The sequence below is a fragment of the Crinia signifera genome, chromosome 6 (genome assembly GCF_055691185.1).
Source record: "Crinia signifera chromosome 6, ASM5569118v1, whole genome shotgun sequence".
NCBI classification, from domain to species: domain Eukaryota; kingdom Metazoa; phylum Chordata; class Amphibia; order Anura; family Myobatrachidae; genus Crinia; species Crinia signifera.
In genome coordinates, this window is record NC_139222.1 from 134,664,189 (window position 1) to 134,680,133 (window position 15,945).

A 15,945-nucleotide genomic window follows, 5' to 3' on the forward strand; every position below is an offset into this window, starting at 1 on the left:
TATACATCAACTGGGAGCTTGCAATGGGAAATTGCAGTGAGAAGCTGGAAATTTTATATTTCTTGGAATTATAGTCTATTGATATATAGTGTGCAGAGCCAGCCCTAGACATAGGCAAACTAGACCTAGGGGTATACAGCTTATACATCTGAGCCAGCAGCAGCTGAAGTGCCAAAGACGGGAGCTGAGACAGTGGGGGCAATGGTCGGTAGTAACATAAATGAATGATTTTTCCTGCTAGTGGCTTATGGAAGGGGATGTGTTCTCGTACACATTCTTCACATGTTTCTGAAGGGATTCGGTAGCAGGGGGGAGGGTGTATTTGGCCAGGCGGTGTTTCAGGCACTCGGTAAGCTGCGATGTTCGCAGCTTACCAAGCCAACCAGAATGAAGGCCTACTGTATGTCCATTAGATCACAGGTCAAATGGAGATAATAGCATTTTAATCAGCTATTACACTAGCCAGACAGACAGGTTGATTTCATGGAACATTGTGATCTTCGTAAGCCAAGCAGAGTTCTGGCACACTTGTGACTTGACATCCCAGATGGCACAAATTTACGTATTATGCAGGAGACTCCCTGAAATAGCAGCAATCCCCACTCTCCCTGATTAGTCTAGTAATCTCCCTCATTTCACCGGGATACGGTCATTGGCATGTTGGTCAACAATCATTAGGTTGACATGAGTCTAGGTCGACATGGGTTAGGTCAACAGGGTCATTAGGCCGACAGGGCCATTAGATTGCCAGGGTCATTAGGTTGACATGGGTTATGTCGACAGTCAAAAGGTCGACGTGGGTTTTTTCACTTTTTTTTGAGCCAACATGGGCCGACAGGTGGTATTTCATGCCCTACCATCTACTTGGGTGCGGTGGGAGAATAAAATAGTGTGCCAAGCGCAGCGAGGCACCGTGCTTGAAGCATGGCGAGCGAAGCACTATGTTTCAGTGTCCATGTCGACACTGTCGAAATTCAGGACAAAATAATGTGAAAAACCCCATGTCGATATTTTGACTGTCGCCCTAATGACTGTGTCAACCTAATGACCCTGTCGACATAAACCATGTCAACCTAGATTCATGTCGACTTTCCTGCATGTCGACCTAGACTCATGTCGACCTAAATTCATGTCGACCTAATGGTGTCGACCTAATGACTGTCGACCAACATGCTGGTGACCTAATGGTCCATACCCATTTTACCTAGCCCATATTATGCCGCTGTTAGATTTTTGTGAAAAAAAAGAAAAGAGACATAGATACATTTTTATTGGATCATCAGCACCATTTCCCAGCATTGGTGATAAAACAAAATGATCCCACAATGAAGGGTACATGCATTTCTTGTGGCAATTTATATGGCATAATCCCTAACATGTATCAGTGACTTTTCTTTAGCAAGTATAGAAGCTCTTACTAATAGCTTTGGGTCTCATCTACATTTGTATAGAAGTCATTTTAAAAGATTCCTCTCAGATGTAGCAGTACACACCCACGATTCTCGGTGCCACATTCAAAATCTCTTTTCACAATCTCTCCATATGTGGAACTAGACATGCCCTATGAGTGAAGTATGACACACACCCTCAATGGGGCACTGTGCAAAATTATACTACCAACCATAATCTCCCTGAAACTAGTTTTCAAAAGTAGGCAAGTATGTATTAATGCTGATGGTGATGACAAGAATGTACATGTTGCTCATTATGGAGCTGAAGCTGCACCTGATAACAACTGTTAAGGTGCGTACACAGGGGGTTATTCAAGTTCACTCGGAAAGGCACAAACACTCTCTAATGGACAAAACCATGTGCACTGCAGGTGGGGCTGATGTAACGTCAGAGCCAGATTAAGGTCTAAATGGGCCTGGAGCTGAAAATGATCAAGGGCCTATTATGCGCAATAATAGGGGTTGTGGCCAGCACCTAATAATGTGGGTGGCGTGTAATGTGGGTGGCGTGACCAGTGTTCTGTTTGGGTGGTCTGCTTATGGGTGTGTCTCTATTTGTGTAAATACTTTCAACTAATTATATATGCCTGGAAAAGGCAGGGGGCTGGCATAAGAAAAATGCAGAGAGATATATTGGCGGGTGCACTCCAAAGGTGCACCCGCAGGACGCCGATGTCCTAAGATACTTGCGGGGTGAGGCAGCACTCCAGTCATAAAAAAAATACTGAAAACCGAAACTTGGTAGACAATGGGGGACATTTACCAAAATGGATTCGTAGAAAAAAGGTGTATTCGTAGGCAGAAATACACCTTTTTTTTACGAATTTGTATTTTCGGGATTTACAATCCCAAAAATACAACAATTCGTAGTCCTAAAGATGGAACATTCGTATTTGTATTTACAAATACGAATGTCTACACCATCGATAGAATACGACAGAAATCACCATTCAAAAGAATGGTGGTTTCTGATTTACTAAGCAGCCGTACTGATAATACGGCTGCTTAGTGGTGTAAAACAGGCATGCAAATACGACAGGAAAATAGAACACCATTTTCATGTCGTATTTGCGTTTTAGCCTGCACGGATCAGTCAGATCCGTGCAGGCTTCGGTGTAAAAAAATAGAAAAATAAATAAATTTAAAAAAAAACCGGCGTGGGGTCCCCCCCACAGCCGAAACCAGCACCAGGCTGACAGAGCCTGGAGCCGGTAATTAAAAATCAGGGAACCCGACAAATAGGGGTTCCCCGATTTTTAACAACCAGCCCCAGGCTCCTGCTCTGGGGCTGGTTCCCAAAATACGGGGGACAAAATGACTAGGGGTCCCCCGTATTTTAAGAACCAGCCCCAGGCAAAACCAGCCAGCAGGGTAATGCCACAGCCGGGGGGAGACTTTTTATACAAGTCCCCCCGGCCAAAGCATTCATCCCTACCGACCAGTCAGCCTGGCCAGGGGCCCTGGGGGAGTGGGGACCCCCCCAATAAAGGGGTCCCCCCCCTCCAGGACTTACCTGACCAGGCTGAAGCCTGGTGCTGTCCTCGATGCCCCTGGGCGGTGGGCATCGAGCTGATGGTATGGTGTAAAAAATAGAATAAAAACCATTGTCTTTTACTGGTGAACTATGAGTCCCAGCAAGCCTCCCCCGCAAGCTGGGACTTGGAGAACCACAAAAGAACCACAAAAACCAGAAAGTCGGCTCCTGATTGGCCTGCTAGGCGGCCAATAGAATTCAGTCTGAGGAGAGGCGCCGAATATGAAACTTCAGCATCTCTCCTCAGCGCGATGCAGAGACAGCGCAGACAGCGGGGACCGGCGACAGCATGAAGATTACCTGGACTACGTCGGATCAAGAGAAGACTTCTTCAGCGCAGGAACAGGTGAGTAGGATTTCCTTCCACAGCTCCAACATGGATTTCTTCGGACCCGGACACCGCCATGGACCTGGAGGACGACACGGACCGTCGACATGGACCTGGAGGACGACGCAGACAGCCGACATGGACGACACAGGACATCAGGACCAGGGCTACCTACGGGATCAAGAAAGGTAAGTATCAGTATGTATGTGTTATGTATGTATTAAACTTTTATTTTTCACGTGTGTCAGTGTGTTTATTTAACTCTTTCTTTTACTGTGGCACTACAAGACCCAGCGGGCCCTTTAATGCCTCGCAGGCTGGGACTTGTGGTTCTCCAAGTCCCAGCTTGCGGGGGAGGCTTGCTGGGACTCATAGTTCACCAGTAAAAGACAATGGTTTTTATTCTATTTTTTACACCATACCATCAGCTCGATGCCCACCGCCCAGGGGCATCGAGGACAGCACCAGGCTTCAGCCTGGTCAGGTAAGTCCTGGAGGGGGGGGACCCCTTCATTGGGGGGGTCCCCACTCCCCCAGGGCCCCTGGCCAGGCTGACTGGTCGGTAGGGATGAATGCTTTGGCCGGGGGGACTTGTATAAAAAGTCTCCCCCCGGCTGTGGCATTACCCTGCTGGCTGGTTTTGCCTGGGGCTGGTTCTTAAAATACGGGGGACCCCTAGTCATTTTGTCCCCCGTATTTTGGGAACCAGCCCCAGAGCAGGAGCCTGGGGCTGGTTGTTAAAAATCGGGGAACCCCTATTTGTCGGGTTCCCTGATTTTTAATTACCGGCTCCAGGCTCTGTCAGCCTGGTGCTGGTTTCGGCTGTGGGGGGGACCCCACGCCGTTTTTTTTTTTAAATTTATTTATTTTTCTATTTTTTTTTACACATTGCAGCCTGCACGGATCTGACTGATCCGTGCAGACTGCTAGAAATAATTCGTATTAGCGGCCGTATATACGGCCGCTAATACGAATTCCTACGACATCGGTGGGTTACAAAGCAGTCGTATATGACTGCTTTGTAAATCCTCCTCCGGAACACGACTTTGCATACGACTTAAACAGTCGTATGCAGTCGTAGGGAAAATACCAATACGAAAAACTAGGTTTTTCATATTGGTAAATTTCCCCCAATATGTCAGCACCTTTTATGTGGTAACCTAAGTTTACCACACCATATACCCCTTATACAAATCATGCAACACACACAATAGTAACCCCTTATACTGTACTTGCTTCTTACACATTATGCCACATGGAATGAGACAAAATTCCCACCGATTGAGCAAAAATTCAGACTATGGCACACAGATTGAGTCAAAATTCACTTTATGCCACACAGATTAAGGCAAAATTCACATTTTGCCACATGGATTGAGCCAAAATACACACTATACCAGGCATGTCCAAACAGTGGCCATCCAGTTGTTGTGAATCTACACGTCCCAGCATGCCTTGACATAATTTTAGCATTCCCTAATTGCAAAACTGTGGCAACGCATGATGGGACTTGTAGTTTCACAGCTGGAGGGCCATAGTTTGGACATGCCTGCACTATACCACACAGATTGAGCAATAATGCACAATATGCTTCATAAATAGGGGCATTGCTCGCCAAAGGCGCACATTAAAAATTTACACCATAATGTCCATTACATGTTAAGCCTCGCACCATAATCTCCATTGCGTATTATGCCAAACACCATAATGCCTATTAAAAATTATGCTACATAAGTGTTGCTTACCTACAAGTTCATTGCTAGGGGTTCCATGTTCATTGCCAGGGGTTCCATGCTCATTGCCAGGGGTTCCATGCTCGTTGCCATGTGGGATTACATGCTCATTGCCAAGGGGGAATACATGCTCGCGGTAACTGAGGGACAGTCGCCGCCGGGCATTAACAACCGGGCAGAGAGCAGGGGGCTGCCCGACTGTATTCAGAACACTGCATGTCCTGGCTATTTGAAATAATACCCCTTTCATACCAGAAAATGCAAGGAATATGGTCCCAGGATCATGCAGGGACATTCTCGGACTGGCCCCTTTTACACCAGCCTAGTCCCTGCATTTTCTGGTGTGAGGGGGAGAGAAAACCACCCCCGCCCCCTTTAAACAACCAGCTATGTCTTTGGAACCAACTGACCCATTTACATGTAGCCTTCGAATGATTTTGGTCCCGTGAAACTGGGCCGTTTGGTACCAGAGAAATCTGTCCTCAAACAACATGAACAGCCATGAAATTACATTTCAGAAATGAAAAAAAAAAATAGTTTTACCTGCAATATCTCTAGAACCAATGAACCCATATGGACCAGGTATCAGATTGAAGGCCCAGCGATTTGGGTTCGACTGAGATCAACCTCAAGTTTCTGTAATGCTGTAGGGGGAACTGGCAGCCGTTGGAACCGGGTGGAGGTCGGAATTAGCGGGTCCCCATGTTATCCTATGGGGAAAACGTTCCAGGTTTGCCTGGCGGTATCTCCGGTTCCCGGGGTGCTAGCGACGAGGGGCTGGTCTTGTTGGAAAGCCCTGACCCTCAGCTACAAAATTTTGGAGAGTGGGCCTGGAGCTATAGCTCCATCAGGCCCATTGTTAATCCGGCTTTGTGTAACGTGCAGAAAGAGTTAGATTTGGGTGGGGTTTGTACCTCAATCATATCTATATTGCAGTGTAAAAATAAAGCAGCCAGTAGTTAACCGGCACAGAAACATTATAACACCCAAATGTAACTCTCTCTGCACATGTTACATCAGCCCCACCTGCAGTGCATATGGTTTTGTCCATTAGAGAGTGATTGTGCCTTTCCGAGTGAACTAGAATATCCCCCACACTGAGCAATATTTTTAACAAGATTGGTAATTTTAGCTCTTCTAAGCGATATCATTCAAAATATCAGCCAGCAACAAACAATGGGGCAGATGTATCAGAGCAGCGCTTATCGCGCCGCTATGATACTTCCTGCTTCGCCTCAATAGTGAGGCGAAGCAGGAAGGGACATCGACAAGATGTATTAACATCTTGTCTGCCGAAGCGGGGGAGCGTTAACTCCCCCCTCCAGCGATGTCCCTTTCTGGAGATAGCGCATCAGTTAATACTGATGCGCTATCTCCTGTCCCCCGGCCGGCTGCACTGGGCATGCGCGGGATCTCGCTGTTCACGCGAGATCCACAGCGCAGCCCAGACCTAACAGCAGGGACAGCGCTGTCCCTGCTGTTTAGATAGGGCTTCGCCAGCCTGATGCTGGCGAAGCCAAAGCAGGCTTCGTGCGGAACAGTCAGCGATGCTGACCGTTCATACATTCGGCCTGCTATCATTTTGATAGCAGCGCCGATATGGACAGGGGCGCACCGCATCCCGGCCGCTTCATACATGGGGGAGAAGCGGTATCAGTGCACATAACGTGCGCTGATACCCTTCTCCCCCATATCGACACATCATACATCTGCCCCACTGAAAGATGTGTGCTCCTGTGAGTCGTTAACAATGGTTTCTGTCATCTGTACATGCAGCTCAATTTTGTCAATGACGAAAAGGTGCATATAAGCTAGGTCAATAGTCGTTTAGCATATTGTTCAGAGGGGGTTATTCTGGTTGATTTGCATGGCCCTTTGAGCATCTGCATTAATTTGCCAAGCAATATGACCTGCATTTGGAGAACATGCTGGCTCCTGTGGCAGGGGCGGATTGGGAATTAAAACCAGCCCGGGAAATATCTTGAAGCAGCCCTAATGGTGGGGGGAGGGAAGAGTGTTGGTGCACGGGGGGGGGGGGTTGGTGGTGTTGGTGGGCGTGGCCTATAAATAGGGGTGTGTGGCCTATTTCAATGAGCTGCTGGCTATGTCCCCAGCCCCTCAGGCTGCAGAATAGGCGCATGCGTACAGCATTTATCCTGCAGCCTGTGGGGCTGGGGAGATAGAGACAGGGGGGGGGGGGGGAGGGGGGTGACAGGGGGTCTCCCTACACAGTAGAGAGGCAGGGTGGAAGAGGATGCAGGGAGAGAGGGGGGGATGGAGGGTGGCGTAGAATGCTGGGAGGGGAGATGCAGAGTGGCTGAGAACGAAGGGAGTGAGGACTTACGCAGGGTGGCACAGGACGCAGAGTGTGAGGGAGGCATCGTGGTACAGGATGCAGGGTAGGTGGGGGAATGCAGAGTGGCAGGGGATGCAGGGAGGGGAGTCACAAAGTGGTGGAGGATGCAAGGAGGGGAGACAGTGATGCCCATTATACATATGCCACACACCGTGATGCCCATTATACATATGCCACACACCGTGATGCCCATTATACATATGCCGCACACCGTGATTCCTATAATACATATGCCGCACACCCTGATGCCCATTATACATATGCCACACACCGTGATGCCCATTATACATACGCCACACACCATGATGCCCATTATACATATGCCGCACACCATGATGCCATTATACATATGCCACACACCGTGATGCCCCATTATACATATGCCGCACACGGTGATGCCCATTATACATATACCACACACGGTGATGCCCATTATACATATACGACACACGGTGATGCCCATTATACATATACCACACACCGTGATGCCCATTATACATATGCCACACACCATGATGCCATTATACATATGCCACACACCGTGATGCCCATTATACATATACCACACACCGTGATGCCCATTATACATATACCAAACACCGTGATGCTCATTATACATATGCCTCAAACCTTGATGCCCATTATACATATACCGTACAGCGTGATGCCATTATACATATGCCACACACCGTGATGCTCATTATACATATGCCTCACACCGTGATGCCCATTATATATGCCTCACACCTTGATGCCCCATTATACATATGCCGCACACGGTGATGCCCATTATACATATACCACACACGGTGATGCCCATTATACATATACCACACACGGTGATGCCCATTATACATATACCACACACCGTGATGCCCATTATACATATGCCGCACACCATGATGCCATTATACATATGCCACACACCGTGATGCCCATTATACATATACAACACACCGTGATGCCCATTATACATATACCAAACACCGTGATGCTCATTATACATATGCCTCAAACCGTGATGCCCATTATACATATACCGTACACCGTGATGCCATTATACATATGCCACACACCGTGATGCTCATTATACATATGCCTCACACCTTGATGCCCATTACACATATGCCGCACACCGTGATGCCCTCGGGCGGTGCGGGGGTTGCTGCCGCTACGGCGGGGGGGGGGGGGGGATTTGTTGCTGTCGCCACAGCCGGTGGGGGCGGGGCGGTGGCGTTGCGGACACTACTCACCACCGCCTCCGTCGACATCCAGCGGCATTGCCCAAAACAAATATGGCCGCCGCATATGAGCATTTAATATATGCATATATGCGAAATCTGGTCCGGCCAATCCGCCTTTGGGTGGGACACATTCAGGGAACAGGACTGCTAACAGACATGGTTATATACCAATGCGCTCGGCGGCACAACCATGAGAGCAGAAAAATAAATGGTACTGGCAGGGGCACACGGCAATATCTATATAATATATATATATATATATATATATATATATATATATATACACACACACATATATATATATATATATATATATATATATATATATATATATACATATAATATGAGGCAGGCTGCATTATTTATTATTAATATTATTTGTGGCACTTTACCCGCGTCTCCTGTGGCTGCCGTCAGCAGTCAGACTTTTTCTGCTGCTGGCCTGCTGCCCATCAAATCTGGCTCCCCAGCCCAGCACGCAAAACAGTCCGACTCCTGCACGCTGCTGCAGCTGGGGAGCATCACGGCGGTCTAGGCAGCGCTTCATCCAGACCACGGGAGCAGCTGTGTGCGCTTGCGCATGCGCACCAGCCCTCCCGTGGCAATTTTAAGATTGGGAGCAAATGAGGCCGGCTGCGGCCGTCTTTAATAAGGGAATAGTGCTGCGGCCGCGGACAGCATGGAGACAGCTGTTCGGCGGGCCGCGGCCCTGATAAGAAGGGTGGGCGGCCACTTCGGCTTTAAAATGTGCCGGCCCACCGGGAAACGGCCCGGTTTCCCGGTGGGCCAATCCGCCCCTGTCCTGTGGTGTCACTTGGCAGACCCAGGGGTGACTCTGGGTAGGCTGGTTCTCAAATAAGATATATTTTTGTATGTGCTATTATCATGTGACCTTTCAGATATTAATTAGATGGCACAGAGTGTGTACTGTTATTATGTATGATAGGAACCTCCTGAATCAAAGAGGCCTTGACATTGGCTGTACAATTTAGACTATCTGCATACATATAGTGCAATTTGGGTACTTGTTTCCTAGCACGGCCACACCGATTTGTATCGAGGTGATCGTGTCTGAAAAATTGCGTCGGTCGCTTAGCATGCGACCAAATCGCATGCGATGCGACCAACGCGATCGACCCAATTTTTACATTGAATCAAATGTAAATAGGGCCCCTGGGACCCTATATTACATTGGATTCAATGTAAAGTAGCCCCAAGATTGACGCCAACCCGAAGCGTGGCGAGCGGCGGCGGTACGTATCCTCCAACCTTTTCATACCCCTACTATCCACGTCGGCGTGGAGTTGAGAATATAAAGTGTGGCGAGCGCACCGAGCCACCGAGCCCGAAGCGTGGCGAGCGCAGCGAGCCCCGCGAGGGGCCGCATATAACTTCACAGGTATACGCGTCCCCTCGCGGGGCTCGCTGCACTCACTACGCTTCGGGCTCGCTGCGCTCGCCACACTTTATATTCTCAACTCCACGCCGACGTGGATAGTAGGGGTATGAAAAGGTCGGACGCGTCAATCGTGGGGTGACGCTCACAATGGGGTTGGTTAACTTTTTAACCATGACGGGGCCATATACAATGTGAAATGGGTCATATTGGCCCATTTCATATTGTTTGCTAAGTAAAATGGACTTAATCAAGTCCATCTCATCTTGTGCCATTATAATGGCACAAGACCGACGCGATGCTCCCGATTTCAATGTTAAAAATATTTTAACATTGAAGCCTATGGCAAAATCGCGTCCATCGCGTCGGTAGCGTCGCAGGCCATGTTAATGCCCGCGACCGACGAGATGCTCCCGATTTTGACTTTGCCAGCAAAATGGACCTGATTTCAAAGGATATCGGGTCCATCGCGTCCATCGTGTACCTTAACTTTAAGGTACACGATGGACAAGATTGTGGCCATTCTAGGAAACAATTACCCAGATTTGCACTATATAGTCTATGCAGCCAAGACTTTCTGCATGAGATCCAGATGAGATTTTGACTATATAGTCAAAATCTCATCTGGATCTCATGCAGATTGTACAAGTGTGTACACACCAATACACATATTTTTGCAAATACATGTAGCTAAGATCGCAAAATTATTTACCACAATATGGTTTTAAAATCTTATTGCTAATGTCCAAGTGTGGGCCATAACTAGGCTTATATGCCCATAAGTGGAACTGGCTGCCTCCACCTGTGATTGGCGATGTCCAGTATGTGTAGTTAGAAGCTGCTGGCCCGCCACTTCTTTCTGTCTACCAGCTACCGCAATATCATTTCATCTAATTCAGATTCATTTTCTCAACAAATACAGATGGGCCCTGCTATTTTGTTGCTGCATATAGTAGCTTAATGTACCAGAATTCTACACTCATTCACAGCCAGGTCCCACTGAAGAAAAAGGGAGTCAGGCTTATGCGCGTGCCTGCTCCCATTCACTTCAATGGCATAGGTTGCAGCGGTAATTAATTGTCTAAAGAGATGCCATGTGTGGAGGGAGGGGGGAGCGGCACATTTATGGTGTATTTACGATTCTTTGACCTGGCCTGGGGAGTGTCATCCACCACCACAACCACCTAAATAGTGTTGTGTTGACAAGCAGGATCTTAGTTAATACTCATTGACACAGAAAACCAAGGAAAGGTGTAGCAATGCAGGGTTTGGGTGGGGTGGGGGGGATATCTGACACCCAGATATGGATAAATACTACTATCCCACATGCAGAACTTTATACAATTCTTGGGAGCGACTCTGACATTGGGAATTGCTCCATCAGCCTGTGTCTTCCTTATGTGGGACTTAATATTTTCCTTTACCTTTTTAGAAGCAAATAATTTGAATAATCTTTGTATGCATTACCTTTCTCACATTTCTGCGATTCTTACAGTATCCATTTTACCCGTGTATATGTAGTACCCATGATACATATTTGTACTACAGGTTATTATTTAGGCAATGACACCTGGGACTGAATTGTAATTGTGTATTTATAATAGAAACTTCCTACTTAGAGTGTGTTGCTCCTGAACCAACTTCTGTGATAATTAGTTCAATGATGAGTAGTGAGTTGGAGAGATTTTGGGGAGAGTCCCTATATTGATTTTTCCACAGTTGGGGCCAGATGCTCTAAGCTTTAAAAAGTGATAAAATGGAAAGTGATAAACAACCAGCCAATCAGCTTCTACAGTAGCTGACATTTTTCAAACACAGTGTGTGACATAGAAGGTAGGAGCTGATTTGCCGGCTGTTTATCGTTTTATCACTTTGAAGCTTTGTACATCTGGACCTTGGACCGATATTGATTAGTTATTGTAATCATATTACTTTAGTGGTTTCCTTATTAAGTGTGGCATTATTCCATTATGACATCCCTAACCCGCACCAGAAGTTAATAAAATATATGTCATATTATCCATTACTTTTAGTAATAAACTGACACATGCAGTGTACTCTTAACAATGTATAGTATGTAGGTGCATTTTCAGATGGTATTTATGACTACCTTTGTCAAAATAACACTGCATTATTAATAAATTATAGGTCTCATGCAGAGTTGGATGTATGTGATGTAGCAACATACATATTTCCATGTGAATCTGTTTCTCTAGTTGTTTTATTTATTTTTGTGAGTAAATATATTTTTTTATTTATTATTTTTCAGAAAAACAATACTATGTATATATATAGATATATAGATAGATAGATAGATAGATAGATAGATAGATAGATAGATAGATAGAAAGATAGATAGATAGATAGATAGATAGATAGATAGATAGATAGATAGATAGATAGATAGATAGATAGATAGATAGATACAGAAGTACCAACACACTCGCCATTCCTAAGAATGGGGTGCAAACAGCACCCACTTCCCAGGATGGGGTGCGATGGCCTGTGACCACACCCTCTAGTACAGTGGTTCCCAACCTGGGGTACTAGTACCCCTGGGGGTACTCTGCAGACCAGTTGGGGGTACTTGAAAATAATATTGGTAATGGTGGACAATGAAAAGGTCTTTTGATGGCTGAAGAAGACCCATTGCCATGGAGACAAACCATGTTGTGTCATATGCCTGACCAGCAATCCACTGGGAGCTTCCCATGCTGCCCTCAGACATCAGCAGTCATCTGCCCAGCACTGACAAAGGTGGAGGAAGCAGCGGCATTAATCCTACCGGTGTTAGTGGGAATCCTGGAGATCGTACATAACCAGTGTCTAGACACAGAAGGGCCTGATTCCTTGCTGTATATTACTCCTCCGCTCCTCCTTAATATAAGGACATGCATAAGGATTTGCATAACGCTAAGTACTGTCCATATTTCAAAATGAGAGGAGGGGGTACTTATCAATGAAAAGCCTAATCAAGGGGTACGGGAGAGAAAAAAGGTTGGGAACCACTGCTCTAGTAAATACAAACACAGGGGGCCCAGCACTCACTACAACAAACTAACTCACCTTAACATTCAAATAATCAATTAAATAAATAATGGGGTTTTAGTTCATGAATTGATCAATGCACATATATATATATATATATATATATATATATATATATATATATATATATATATAGAGTAGTACAATTTTTTCATGGAGTTCAAAGAAACACATTACAAATTGTAGCTTTAGACAGAAATATTTATTTTTTTATTTTTAATGAAGGAAGTTTTAAAAAGAGCTTCAGAAAATGATTATTCAAACTTTGTAAAGAATAAGTAAGGAAATAAGAAAGTCAGATGGTTCAGGATAAGGAGATAGCTTTGGTTTGTCCAATAAACAACAATATTTTGTATCGAACACAGTAATACAATATTGTGATGGGGTTCAAATAGACACAATAACAATTTTGCTTTCGGCAGATATGATGTATGTATGTGTATATATATCTATATCTATATATATAGAGAGAGGTATAATCCTGCTTGCAATCCGCATGGGAAACAGAAAAAACCGGCACCAGTCACAGATAATCCAGATTATGGGCGGGATTCTCTAAAATCCGCAGCCCTCTTCGCCGGCCACCGCATTTCTAATGACCGCATATTCTCTAAAATATGCGGTCATTAACGCAAGGGACAGCTCTTGCGGTAAGAGCTGTCCCTTGCGATGCGGCACCGTTGCTGGACTTCCGGGTCTATGACCCGGGAGTCCGTCTGCGCATGCGCAGACTGACGCGCCGGCCGCAGGGCATGCTGGGAGGGATCCGTGACGGATCCCTCACACCCCACTGCGGTAAGAAGCCCATAGGCTTCTGCAGGGAACCGCCAGCTTTTGCTGGCGATTCCCTCCGCAGCGGTGACACTGCGGAGGGGGTTAGAGAATACAGAAATGCGGTAAAAACCCAGATAACAGGGTTTTTACCGCATTTCTGTAATAGAGAATCTCACCCTCTAACTTTAAATGCAAATTTATTGGAACATATCCCGGCTCAAGTTTTCATAAGAGCAACAATGGACACGCATCAGGCAGATACATATTAGTATACGTTACACATCTCCTCGACGGCCATTTTGGTGCTATCAGCACCTGCATCAAGAGGGATGACCCCTCTTGATGCAGGTGTTGATAGCACCGAAACGGCCGTCGAGGAGATGTGTAACGTATACTAATATGTATCTGCCTGATGGGTGTCCATTGTTGCTCTTATGAAAACTTGCCTGGTGAGTGCCCTGATTGGACCCTGAGGGGCCGTCTTATACTATATTGAAGGAGCACATGTTGCTACCATAAAGGAGCACCCCATATTTTTCTACTGCTGGCTTGGAGTGCGGTTACACTGTGACTATATACATATATATATATATATATATATATATAGTATATATATATATATATATATATACGTACTCTGAGTAGTAGGCACTCTCCTCTCGATATACTACAGCCGGTGTGCCCTGTTTAGAGGGGTATGCAGGTCTCAGGCAGCAACCGGCACTCCATCGACTTGATGGCATGGGAATCAGGGATTTAAGGTCAGTATGTTGTATGTCATATTGTTGGTACACTGCCTGATGACGAGAAATTAAAAGTCTCAAACATTGCTAAAGACAAGTGTGTCTGTGTGAGATTTTTTTGCTACAAAGTCAAGTCAATGGAGTGCCGATTGCTGCGTGAGAAATATATATATATATATATATATATATATATATATATATATATATATATATATATATATATAGTGGCAGTACAGATGGTGTAATGGTTAGCATTACTGCCTCACAGCACTGAGGTCATGGGTTCGATTCCCACGATGACCCTAACTGTGTGGAGTTTGTATATTTTCCGTACTTCCGGTTACCTCCCACATTCCAAAAATATACTTGGCTCCTAACAAAAATTAACCCAAGATGAAATGAATGTGCATGTACATGTGGTAGGGAATATGGACTCAGCTAAGAACAAACTGCAGACCACACCTGCATTGCTGATGTGGTCTGCAGTTTGTTCATAGCTGAGTCCTATGAGTGCGGCCTGAGTACCCTTGTACTCCCAAAACTATATGTATATCTATATATATATATATATATATATATATATATATATAGATGTGGAAAGCATATATATATATATATATATATATATATATATATATATATATATATACTGTATATATATCACTCCTTGAAAAAGAGGTATATAGCCTTGTAACATCAGACTTATGGTGATGGTTTGACACTAAAAATCTTTTTTTGCATTAACTACTGTGAGTGCCGCTATCTTTCTTTATGGATATATATATGGTACTTGTTTCCTAGAACGGCGCCCACGATATTGATCTTAGCAAAAAAATTGCGTCGGTCGCATCACATGCGGCCAAAAAATCGCATGCGATGCGACCGACGCGATTACCGTGCCTTTACATAGGGAACAATGTTAAATGGCCCAATTGACCCGATTTCACATAGGGAACAATGTTAAATGGCCCACAGACCCCAAATACCCACCCTGAAGTGTGAAATGGCCCCCCCAATTGTTAACGCCACCTCACCATCAACGTCAACCCGAAGCGTGGCGAGCGCAGCGAGCCCGCGAGGGGCATACCCCCACTATCCACGTCGGCATGGAGTTGAGAATAGAAAGTGTGACGAGCGCAGCGAGGGGACGCGGATAACTTCACAGCTATATGCGTCCCCTCGCGGGCTTCACAGGTATCCGCGTCCCCTCGCGGTGCTCGCTGCGCTCACCACGCTTCGGGCTCGGTGGCTCGCTGCGCTCGCCACACTCTCTATTCTCAACTCCACGCCGACGTGGATAGTGGGGGTATGAAAAGGTCGTAGGACGCGTACCGCAGC